Source organism: Eschrichtius robustus, chromosome 3, assembly GCF_028021215.1.
Source record: "Eschrichtius robustus isolate mEscRob2 chromosome 3, mEscRob2.pri, whole genome shotgun sequence".
In the NCBI taxonomy this organism is placed as follows: domain Eukaryota; kingdom Metazoa; phylum Chordata; class Mammalia; order Artiodactyla; family Eschrichtiidae; genus Eschrichtius; species Eschrichtius robustus.
In genome coordinates, this window is record NC_090826.1 from 78,940,196 (window position 1) to 78,952,857 (window position 12,662).

A 12,662-nucleotide genomic window follows, 5' to 3' on the forward strand; every position below is an offset into this window, starting at 1 on the left:
AGACATCAGCATTTCTCATGCTGCCCCCAGCTACTTGTTGCTGAGGTGAAGTTCTGGATAGTGCAGCCAAGAGGTGGGGTCTCCCTTCTCCCACTCATGAGACAAAGGTTCTACCTTGGGCATGGTAGGACATCAAGGTCCCAATTGCTCTTGCCTCAGCCCAAAGGACAGGGGGTTTATGCCAAGGGAAACAAGCCAAGGACATCTGGGGCTGTGCCCCCACATACACTGAGCACTTAGTTCTTTGAGCTGGGGTGTCACTTAGAGAGAATTGAGCTATAGTTCCTTACTCCAGCACCAGAGCTGTGGCTCAGAGATTTTGCCTGGGAGAAAAGGCCGGCCATAGAACGAAGAGCTCAAATTCTCTCCCCAAAGGAATCAACTTTATCTGAAACAGCATGTGAAATTCAAGCCTAAGGGTACTTTCAAAAAAACAGTAGAATTGTTGGTTAGAGGAAATTGGAAGGAGATTGATAAATTACTTGAGGATATATAGGCTAAATGATAAGACAAATAGTTGCTGGAGAAAAATAAGAAAACAGCTGCAAGAACTCTCCTAGAATCTGAATAAACCTCAAACACTGACTATCAGGAACTATCACTTCAAAGGAGCCTGAATTTGATTGGATTAATGTGTAAAGCAATTTATTCCCCAGGGCATTGTTACAAACAATAGAGCAATTAACCAGCCATTAGTGGAGTTTCACAGGTGGGTGTGGTCAGGTAATACACAAACAGTCCCGCTAAAACCCTGCTATCCCAGAGTGACTGGGCACACCCAAGGATGAACCGCTGAGGAAAAACATCAGAGACTTTATGTGTGTTTAGGGCGCAGAGGAGGAGGGGCAGGGAATAGACTTCACTAAAATAACCCGGTCAGTCCCTAAACAACTAAACAAGCTAATAACAGCAACAAGCCCCAGAGGAGGGGAGAGGTGGAGCCAGTATCCAAAGTTGCTGCAATATGTTATCTACAATGTTCATTTTCAGAAACGTATTATGAGACATGAAAAATAAGCAGGAAAATATGACCTGTATACCAGAAGAAAAGCAAGCAATAAAACTGCCTGTAAGAGTGACCAGATGTCAGATTTATCGGAAAAAGACTTCAAAGAAGCCATTATAAATATGTTCAAAGAACTAAAGGAAACAATGATTTTAGAAGAAAGGAAAGCATGATGACAATGTCACATCACATAGAGAACATTAATAAAGTGATTGCAATTATTTAAAAGAAGCTAATGGAAATTTTGGAGTTGAAAAGTAAAATAACTGAAATTTTAAAATTCACTAGATGGGCTCAGTAGTAAATTTAAACTGGCGGAAGATGAAATTAAAGAACTTGAAAATAGATCAATAGAAGTTATGTAATTCAAAGAACAGAGAGGAAAAAAATAAAGAAAATGAACAAAGCCTCAGAAAAACGTGGGTCACTATTAAGTATACCAACAGACATGTAATGGTAGTACCAGAAAAAGAACAAGAGAGAGAAAGGAGCAGAAAAAATATTTGAAAAATTAATGGCTGAAAACTTTCCAAATTTACTGAAAAATTATAAACCTACGTATCCAGGAAGCTCAAAAAACTACAAATAGGATAAACTAAAAAAGATCCATGAATAGACACATCACAGTAAAATTTCCAAAGAAAATGTTGAAAAGAGCAACAGAAAAATGACTCCTCACTTATAAGGAAACTCCAATAAGATTAACAGTTGACTTATCAGAAACAATAGAGGGCTGGAGGCAATGGGATTACATATTCTAAGTCCTCAGATTTAAAAAACTATTAATCAAGAATCCTATATCCAGCAAATTTATCATTCAAAAAAAATGAAAGTGAAATAAAGATATTAGGATAAACAAAAACTGAAAGAATCTGTTGCTAGCAGACCTGCCTTACAAGAAATACTAAAGTAAGTCCTTCGGGCTGAAAGGAAGGGACCTCAGACACTTATTTGAATACACACAACGCACACACACACACACACACACACACACAACAAAGAGCACTGATAAAGGTAATGATGTAATTATAAAAGAGTATAAATGCCTGTTTCTTATCATTTCTTCTCTTAATCATTTAAAAAGCATAAAGCAATGTATATTTAATTGTATTGATGGGCCTATAACATACAGAAATTTAATGTATTTGCCAATAACAGCACAAGGAGGTTGGTGAGAATAAAGCCATACTGGGTTAAGAATTGACATCAGATACTTAACTTGAATCCATAGGAACAAATGCAGAGAACCTAAAATGATAAATAAGAAGGCTGATATAACAAAAGCTATACATATATACTTGCTCTCCTTTCTTCTCTCAGCTTCTTTAAAAGACATAAAATTATGTAAAGTAATAATAATTATAACAATGTATTGTTGGGTTTATAACATGTATAGAGGTAATACCTATAACAGTAATACCACAATAAGAGAGAAAAGAGAATAGAGCTATATGGGAATGATGTTTCTACATTGCCCTGGAATTGCTGGTATAATTCTGAAACTTTTTTTGATAAGTTAAGATGTATATGGTAAGCCCTAAAGGAAATAACTAAACATATATAACAATAAAATCATTAAAGATATTAAAATGCAATATTAGATAATATTCAATTAATGAAAAAGAAGGCATTAATGCAAAAAAATAAATAAAGGTGAGGCATAGAAAAACAACAACTTAAATGGGAAGTGTAAATTCAATTATATTGATAACAAATGTGAATGGACAAAACAATCCAATCAAAAAGCAGAGATTGTCAGACTGGGTTAAAAAAAAGGATCCAAATATATGCTGTCTACAGGAGACACAGGTTATTGGCAAAATTACAAATAGATTGAAAGTAAAATAATGAAAAAAGATGCATCATGCAAACAACAAAAATAAAGCTGGAGGGACTTTTTATTATGCTAAAACTATCAATCCATCAGGAAGATATAACAACTATAAACATATGTGCACCTAACAATAGAGCCCCAAAGATATGAAACAAAAACTGACAGAAATGAAAAGAGAAATATATAGTCCTCCTTCAGTATCCACAGGGTATTAGTTCCAGGACTTGCCACGGATATCAAAATCTATGGATGCTCAAATCCCTATAGTATAGTACAGTCGGTCCTCCATACCTGCATGTTCTGCATTTGTGAATTCAATCAACAGCCAATTAAAATTCAATCCACAGATGCAGAACCTGTGGATACAGAGGGGTGACTGTGTTTACATAAAGTTCCCCCTATCACATCATCCTTAAGTCCTGGACAGCATTTATTATAAGACCCCAAATGCACAGTTTGGGGAATACTTGAGAGAGGATTCATTCTTTTATAGTTTTTATTTTTAAAAATTAATATAACTAATAGTTTGCTTAATAAAAGGCAAAAAGTTTAAATTTGATAAAACCAAAATAAGCTGCTAGATTGCTTTTGTCACTTCTTAATCAGTTCTTTTGGTATTAAAAAGACACAGGGCTTCCCTGGTGGCTCAGTGGTTGAGAATCTGCGTGCCAATGCAGGGGACATGGGTTCGAGCCCTGGTCTGGGAAGATCCCACATGCCGCGGAGCAACTAGGCCCGTGAGCCACAATTACTGAGCCTGCGCTTCTGGAGCCTGTGCTCCACAACTACTGAGCCTGCGCGTCTGGAGCCTGCGCTCCGCAACAAGAGACGCCGCAATGGTGAGAGGCCTGCGCACCGCGATGAAGAGTGACCCCCGCTTGCTGCAACTAGAGAAAGCCCTCGCACAGAAACGAAGACCCAACACAGCCATAAATAAATAAATAAGTAAATAATTTAAATATATATATATATTAAAGAAAAAAAAAAGACACAATCTCAGATTATTTCTTTGGTTAAAAAAAAAGCAAACAAAAAAAACCAGAAATCCCTTGACAGGCATAGCCCTACACGATATCTTTATAGGGCAATGTCCAGATTCAAAAGATCCAGCAAAGCCTGAAACTTTGTCCTATGGTTATTAGAATTGTGTATATTTAGAGGACATTGATTTTGTTTAACATCAGGTATACTGAGATGCAATTCAAAAAATTCACCTTTTTAAAGTGTACAATTCACTGTTTTTTTCATATAGTCACAGAGTTATGCAACAATCATAACTATCTAATATCAGAACATTTTCATCACCCCCAAAAGAAACCCTGTACCCATTAGCAGTCACTTTCTGTCCCTTCTCCCCCAACCTCTGGCAACCACTAACCTTCTTTTGTGTGTGTGTGGATTTACCTATACTGGACATTTTGTATAAATGAATCACATATTATGTAACATTTCATGACTGGTTTCTTTCATTTAGCATAATGTTTCCAAGGTTCGTTTATGTTGTAGCAGATATCAATATTTCATTATTTTTATGGTCACAAATTATTCCATTGTATGGATATACCACAATTTGTTTATTCACTCATCAGTTGGTAGACATTTGGGCTGTTTCTACCTTTTGGTTATTATGAATAATGCTACTATGAACATTCATGTACAGGTTTTTTTGGGGCCATGTGTTTTCAATTCTCTTGAATGTATTCCTAGGAGTAGAATTGATGGGTCATGTAGTAATTCTGTGTTCAACACTTTGAGAAACTGCCAGGCTGTTTTTTAAAGTGGATACACCAATTTACAATTCCACCAGGAATGTTATAAAGGTTCCAATATCTCCACATCCTTACTGAGATTTCTCATTTTCTTTTTATTTTAGTCATCCTAATGAGTTTGAAGTAGTATCTCCTTGTGATTTTGATTTGCATTTCCCTAACGACTAATGATATTGAACGTCTTTTCATGTGCTTATTGTCCATCAGTATCTTTTTTTTTTTTTCCAAGAAATGTTGATTCAAATACTTTGCCATTTTAAAATTGGGTTATTTTTCTTTTTATTGTTGAGTTTTGTTTTTATATACTCTGAATACAAGCCTCTTATCAAATATACGATTTGTGAATATTTTCTACTATTCTGTGGGTTGTCTTTTCACTTTCTTAACATTAATATTTTATTTAATGCTACCCTTCTGTTTTTATTTAAAATGAATGAGAAAGAACACAACATTTGTACAAAGGTGTAGATACAAGTGCTCTGGAGAAAGGGCAGAAATGCAAGGCGAGGAAAAGATTCTTGGGTTTTAGTGCAAATCACGCCATTCTCAATGCCATAACACCAAATCTGTACTTGCAACACAGCAAAATATGTCTACCTGCTATATTCTATTTCTAAAATCCAAGACTTCTGAACTCAAATCAGAATCTGCCATCAAAAAACCAATCTATCATGAATTCCTGCACTATGAATATCTCCAGTAGAGAGCACTAATGTTTCTTGAATATTTTGTGTAAGTAGCTTTAAGCTAGAAAAGGCTTAGGAAGCAGTTATGCTCTTTTCCATTCCCCACACACCTGGGAACATAAGATACAGGCATTTATTCCACATTCATTAACAGTTTATAGAGCACTCACTCTCCCCAGGTACCATGTTAGTCCTTGGGATCCTGAAGAGGAAAAGATATACTTCTTACCCTCAAGGAATTTAGAGTCTAGTGAAGAAGCTTATCTCAATCTCCCAATAGCCCCGTCTTCCATCAGTCAAGGAAAGCATTTACTAACTACTCATGCACTTCCCCATCTCTAACCACATACATATATGGTAGAAAAATGCCTGCACTGTCTTCACTTGAAAACAGTAAGTACAGGAGGGCCTTAGAGATAATCTAGTCAAAGCCTCTCATTTTATACATGGAAACTCTAAACCCAGTAAGTTACTTCCCCAAGATCATGATAAAAGCTAAGATTAATATGGGATTTACTATGTGCTTGGAGCTACTCTAACCATACTATTCATTTAATCTTCACAACCCATTTTCCAAATAGAAAACTAAGGCACAGAGAAATTAAGTAATGACAAACATCAAGCAGCTCATCAGGGCAAAGCCACGATTTGAATCCAAGTAGTCTTGTTCCAGAATCCATGCTTTTACACTATGCTATATTCAAGTAACTATTTCTAAAGGTGGTCATGACTTTCTGACTCATGTCTTTATACTGTCTTGTTACTTTATGCTAGCAAAATGGTTTCCAGCATCTCTAAAGCCAATCCTTTGGTCAAAAATTATCAAAGAAATCTTAAGATATTATGGCACTTCAAAGTCACAAGACACTCAAGTTGGAAAAAGTGGCCTAATTCAATGTGGATGTATATGTTACCAGGAGGAAGAGATGAAGACATACATAGCCATGAGAAGTATAATAAGTAATCTTGTAATAAGTAATTTTTTTAGCAAACTTTGACAAATGTTGCCACCTGTATATCATTCCCTTGTCTTCTTGACTCACCCCCATGTACTCCTTCCCACTTGCAAATCCCAGTCTTTTAAATTTGTTGATTTTTCAATCAAGTAAGAACATGTTAAAATATGAGAACTAAAGTGAACAGAGCTAGGGGTTAAATCCTGAGATGACCCTTAGAATACACAAGATAGAGAAGATGTGAATTTCAGAAGTCTCAGACTTCATTTCATTTCACTCTTTCGTTTATCACCCAGCAAATACTTGTTTTGTGCCTACTACGTTCAAAACACTGCACCTGTTTCTGAGGATGCACTAGTCCATGTGATGGATGTGACCTTTGCCCTCCTGAGTTCCACAGTCTCGCAGCATTCCTCCAGAGGATGTTAGGGATCTGTAGTTAAGCAGCTGTCAACTTTCAACCTATTGGGCCTCTGAATGATGACTGAGCTGCAGGAGGATTAACAGAGTGACTCAGCAAGGCTAGAAACTGCTAATAGATGCCATCACTCTTAGGTATACAGACTATAGAGGTAAGAGCATATTGTTTAGAAACGCCTATAATACACTATTTGAGTGATTTGCATGAACTATAAAATAGTCCATAAATAGAAATTATTTGTATTATAATTATATTTTGTCCTTGAGGACCCTAGAGAACAAAATATTATATCTGCTTATTGAATTGGTAAGTAAGTTAAGGAAATCCAGGAATTTTATTTGACAATAGAGTTTACTCAAAGAAGATAAAATTATAAATTTCCACCCACCCATATATCTGTTTTCATCCTTCAGTTTGCTTCCGCCTCATCTTTACTTGTAATCAAGCTGTCTGTAACTCCCCCACCTACACAGAGGCCTTTGTCAGCCACCAAAAGCTGTTCTGCTCACCAAAAAACAGGATTCCTTTGAGCCCTAAGTAATTTACCCATTAGGTCTGAATTTCTCTGAGAAGTCTTCCCTACTTTAATCCACTCTTTCCTCTACCAGTGTAAGACCTGACTACCTTTGCCCTTCAATTTTGTAATGAGATACGGGACACCTGGTTTATTATCTTACTATTATTTTTCATAAGGTAACCTTGTTATATACAGCTATTATAAAGCATATTTGAGTTGTAGGTTCTGAACCATGATAATATCCTGTATTAGGAGATCCTACTTCGCCCCATATTTGCTCATGTAGCCAGCTACCTATTTGTCTCTATATTTTTAAGTTTTAATAACTTTAAGCTTCTTCAGGGCACATGTCTTATTGCTCTATTATGCTCCAAAAACAGCAATTTCATGCAGATGGTGAATTGGATGTAAAGAAGTCTGCAGAGAGAAGTTAGTAGAAGAAGAAGCAGATAATTCAAAGGTGTGTCTGCATTTGGGTACATAGAGTTCAGGAGATAAAGCCAGAGAGTATGGTGCTGTGGGGACACACTAGAGTTTGGTTAGTCAGTCCTCACTGATTTATCATGTCCAGTCTTATATTCCCTGGAGGCGTGCTGGGAGACTATAGACCCCAGGAGGGCAAAGATCACATCTATCACATGGACCAGTGTATCCCCAAAAACCAGTATAGTGTTTTGCACGTAGTAGGCACAGAATAAATATTTGTTGGATGGTAAATGATAAAATGAAATGAAATCGGAGATATCTGAAACGTGAACTATACTTATCTTCTTTTCTTATACAGTCCAGGATAGATATATTAAACACATTGGAAATTAGTAACTCCTGCCTAGACTGTTAGTGGCTTGCCCTAGGCCTCATGGCCAGAAGAGCCACCAGTAGAACCCAAGACACCAGGTTCTGTGTTCTTTCTGGCATATATCTCTTTCTCCTCCATCTCTAAAATGCTCTGAATCTTGTTCTTTTACAATTTATTCTGATTTTTTTAAATTCTTAATAAACCACAGATATATATATATATTAGCTCCTACTCTTACAGAATCATTTTATATGAGAATTGAAGGCTAGTGTTCGATGTGTATTATAATTAACACATGGCCTTATATTAGGCCAAGAAGCACACACACACAGAAGCACATACACAGACAGCTGTTGAGAAAAAAAGGGTGGGAGTTGGTGGGGAGAGTCGTTGTCTGGCTGGTGTTGGACCTGGGGACCCTCAGATACCAGCTGCTTTTACAGTACCAGGAAACTTTTTGACCAGGTTTCAACATGGTTTAGGGAACACAGATTGAATCCTCACAGGGATCTCAGCAAGCACTGTCTCAGCCACTAGCAGAACTCCTCCGGGCTTTTTTTAGACCACTTTGCAGGAGCTGAGGGGCACCAGCTCTGCTTTAATTCTAAGCTTTCAGTCTGGCTTCACTTGCAAATATTTTCTTAGAAGTCTTCTTTTTATGGATGGGAAAGGGACAAGATTCAGTAATTGGCTGGCTGCTCTGTGGTGGATTCCAATATGTGACCCAGATGACAGTATATAGTCTTTAAATGGGATGTGTCGGAAACTTCCAAAGAAATATTTGGGCATCTTCCCAGAAGACAGATCAACTGGGAATGCTGGGCATCCTGCTGCAGGAATTCTTGTTTTTCCTTTGGAGAAGAGGCTGGAAAGTCATCTTCCTAGCCCCTGTCTCATAAGGAAAGGGCAGTGTATACTTAAGGCAGAGGGGGCAATCAGCACAGTGGGTAGTGAGAACACAGAGTAACTAGTCATGAATATTCCATACTGGGACCATGATAAAGGATCAACTCACACAGAAGTGCACAGCCGGCCCTGCGCAATTAGTTTCTAGTCAAGCTACCTTATTCCAAAAACATGTGCAATGTCCTACTCATCCTATCTTTGGAATTCTCACTACTGAGCTCATTCTCAGAATTTTCCCCAGGCCCAAGGAAAGCTCATGTTAAGCCTCTACAACCAGGAGATTGAAAAGGTCAGGAAAACATGGTGAAGTGTTTGGTCAAAAATAAATAAAAATTCTTTATCAGTGACAATATGCTCAGTCATACACAGCTGAACCAGGAGGATTCTGGAAAACGTTCTGAGAATGCAAAACCATGCCTTCTTGCTCTTGTTCTTTTCTTCTGATTTGATGTCTTGGTAGAACTAACAAACTTGAACCATAATGCTCAGACAATAGTTAAAAGCAGTATTTCAATTTAGAAACTTAAAGCTAGCCAAACTTCTTCAGACCCAAGTTCATATGATTCTCCTCCAACCCTACATAGCCCACCAACCTCACCGCCCCTCTAAGATGCTATATGCTATCTGGATAAACCTTCTCCACTAGAGTACATATCTTTAAGGAAAGGAATTATTATATTTATCTTGGTATTCTCCCTCACCTCTGTCAGATGTCCAGTGCTTTCTTTTATACACTGCAGACATTCTATGTTTAATTAATTTAAAGAAATAGAGGATTTTTCATTATCAGAAATAATTTTAGAATTAGGAAAGAACTGTTAATACTGGATCATATTCTGCCTTCCATTAATCATAAAAATTCTCAAGACAAAGAGAAAATGGAACTCTTATCAAGGCAGCCGCATGGAGCATAGCTTAATGCTGATGTCACTCAGGTTATTTTTTTTCAGGGAATCAGCTCAAAAGGGACCTGCCAAACCCAGGAGTTAGTTGATTACTTCATGCGGGTCATGCAGTTCAACAACCAGATGACCAAATTGCAGTGATCCTTTTATTTCTATTATTTGTGTCATTCGACAGAGGAACCAGCCACATGTGCTGTCCATAGTCATCCTCTGTTTATATGAATGTGATCAACCTACCACTATCTATTCTACTCAATGGGATGTTGTAGAAAATAAAGTATTTCTACTTCTGCTTCTTCTAGACAGTCTCGGCTTATCAGAAAGAGATTGACTGAGCCCTGATTGGTCATTTTAAGACAATATTTGGGGTAGATAAGACAAAGGTATAGGATTTAGTCTTTCTAAATTTTGCTTCTCTTTCAATACTTAAAAGTTTCCCTTTCTTCATGAGACTTTGTCTATTACCATGTGCGCTGATCCCTCTCTTCATTGGCGCATAAGTAGCACTTGATTGTTTTCTATGTGTTCATCTAACTTATGAGCTGCTGAGCTCAGGGACCAAGTTTGATGCTTTTTTGGTATTGTCCACGATGTCTAGCATACTGATGGTGACATAATAAGTGCTTAATATCTATGATGGGACTTTTAAACACTATTTTAGACTTCAACGAATTTGGCTGTGGAAATAGTGACTGAGTCTTTTAGAATTTCCTTTGATCAGAATAATTGACTTTCTCTGATCAAAATAATTGACCAGAGTCCCTTAGAGAATTTCAGATACTCCTCTAAGGACTGAGCATATTTCAAGACTCCACCCGTCCTGTTTTCAAAGAGATTACAGTGTAGTAGAAAAACTGGGCACAGGCATAAAAAGTCAAACAGTATTTTTATTTCTCATTATAAGGCCTACCCAGGGCCAATAATTTCTAGTTACTACTAAATACTCTTCTTTATGAGCTTGAATCATGTGCAGAGTATTAAAGTTCTATGAGAACAGCATTTGGGGTCATTCCTTTTTCTCCTGTGATATAAGCAGGAGCTTATATGAAGTGAAACAGAAGGAAGAAGAAACGAGAGAAACATCTGTTTGATGCTACAGTTTCAGAGGAGGATTCCCAGAAGCAATATATCACAAATTCAGAAGCCCAATTTCTTCAATGTCAGTAATAAATGTTGTCACCATGGAGGGTGATTTTGTTAATGAGAATTGGAATAAATACATTCATAAGCCACATATCTGAGATGAACCCAGAGCTAATACAGTTTTAATGAACTTGAGCACTTTAACTTCCTGCTAATGGTGACTTGGGTTACCAAGCATGGGAGTCACTTTTTTATTCATACCCTCATTGGAATTGGAATCTTAACAGATCATCTAGTTTTTAACCTCTTATTTTATAGATGAAGAGGCTGAGTCCCAAGGAGGTTAAGTTACTACTCCAAGTCACACAAGTAGTGATATTGCTGTGATAGAAGAATGGATTCTCTGTTCGCGGTTTTGGAAGGGGAGACAATATGCCTTTCCAAACATTCAAAGACACATATGGAAAATTAGACATTTAAAAATTTTAATGCCATGACTTTACAGTCAATCATTATTTCTCATAGCACTCACTTTTTTCCTCGTTTCATATTTAATTCTGAATACTTTTTATCTTCCTCTCCAGGTTGTAAGCAGTTTGAGGACCAAATTCCAATCTAAATTAGCTTAACAGATCTGTTCATACACAGTGTCTCACCCTCATAAGTTCGATAAAAACTCTATCAATGACTAAATGAAGGAATGGCCTTTCAGCCTTTCCTCCAAGACAGCTGCCAACCCAGAATGGAGTGGACAAGGAGAGAATAGAGCCGTGTCACAAAGACAACCCTCTTATTCCCTTTTGGGGTAATTTAAATTGTAGTCCTAATCTCAGCAGTCTCTGTCTGACACCACTTGGTCTCATATAACTCAGTTGTTCCATTTTCTTTACTCCCATTTATACAAAACGATCAGATATGCTCCAAATGCTGAGTCTTTTATAGTCTTTATTTTATTCCTTTCGGAGGTTCCCGCACATTTTTTTTTTAATGGTAATGTGATTGCCATAGCAACTCAAAGATATAAATGTTGCCTAATTGAATCGCAGTGTTGAGGATGATAGTCTGCAAAAAGACTGTCTTAAATCTGGGGTGAGGATGAGAGTAGGGGGTGAATGGGGATGATAAAAATTTTGTCCCCCGAATTCCTAGGTTTGGATTTTTTGTTTGTTCTGTAAGGCACATTGTAACTTTTCCCACTTAACTGTAGAGGGAAAAGAGCGGGTCAGTAGATAGGGTAGACCGGCAGTTTCTTAGCACTAAAAGCCTAGTTATGAGTAAAGCGAGACTCCTCTACCGCGTTGTTCCCTCCCCATCCCGAGGATAACGACATATGAGAGAGACGGATGCTATTGGAGGCCCAGAATCTTAAGCCGCTTAGTTTGGTACAACTGTAAACTGCCACACAGGAGCTCGGCCCTGCATCCTAAGTACGCAGTATAAGGAAAGGTAAAGGGATTTCCCGCAAGCTCCACCCGAGCCTTCCCTTCAGGTTCAAAACACGTTATGTAAATAACAAGTTACTCGGGGTGCACATATGAGAAGGCAGTGGTCCGACACATAAATATTGTACTTCCAAAGTCCCTTGCATGTGCACCTGGATAGCCCTAAGCCCCTCTGCCGTCTCTTGAAAAGAGCCCCCCGCTTTTCTAGCCCCAGCGAGACGTGAGCTGTGCACTGCTGCCTGCGCACCCGAGGCTGTGCCGAGCGGGCCGGGCGGCCACATGGCGCGCTCCCCGGTGATGGCAGCCGCGCTTTGTTTCCATCAGCAAGGGGTGAGTCA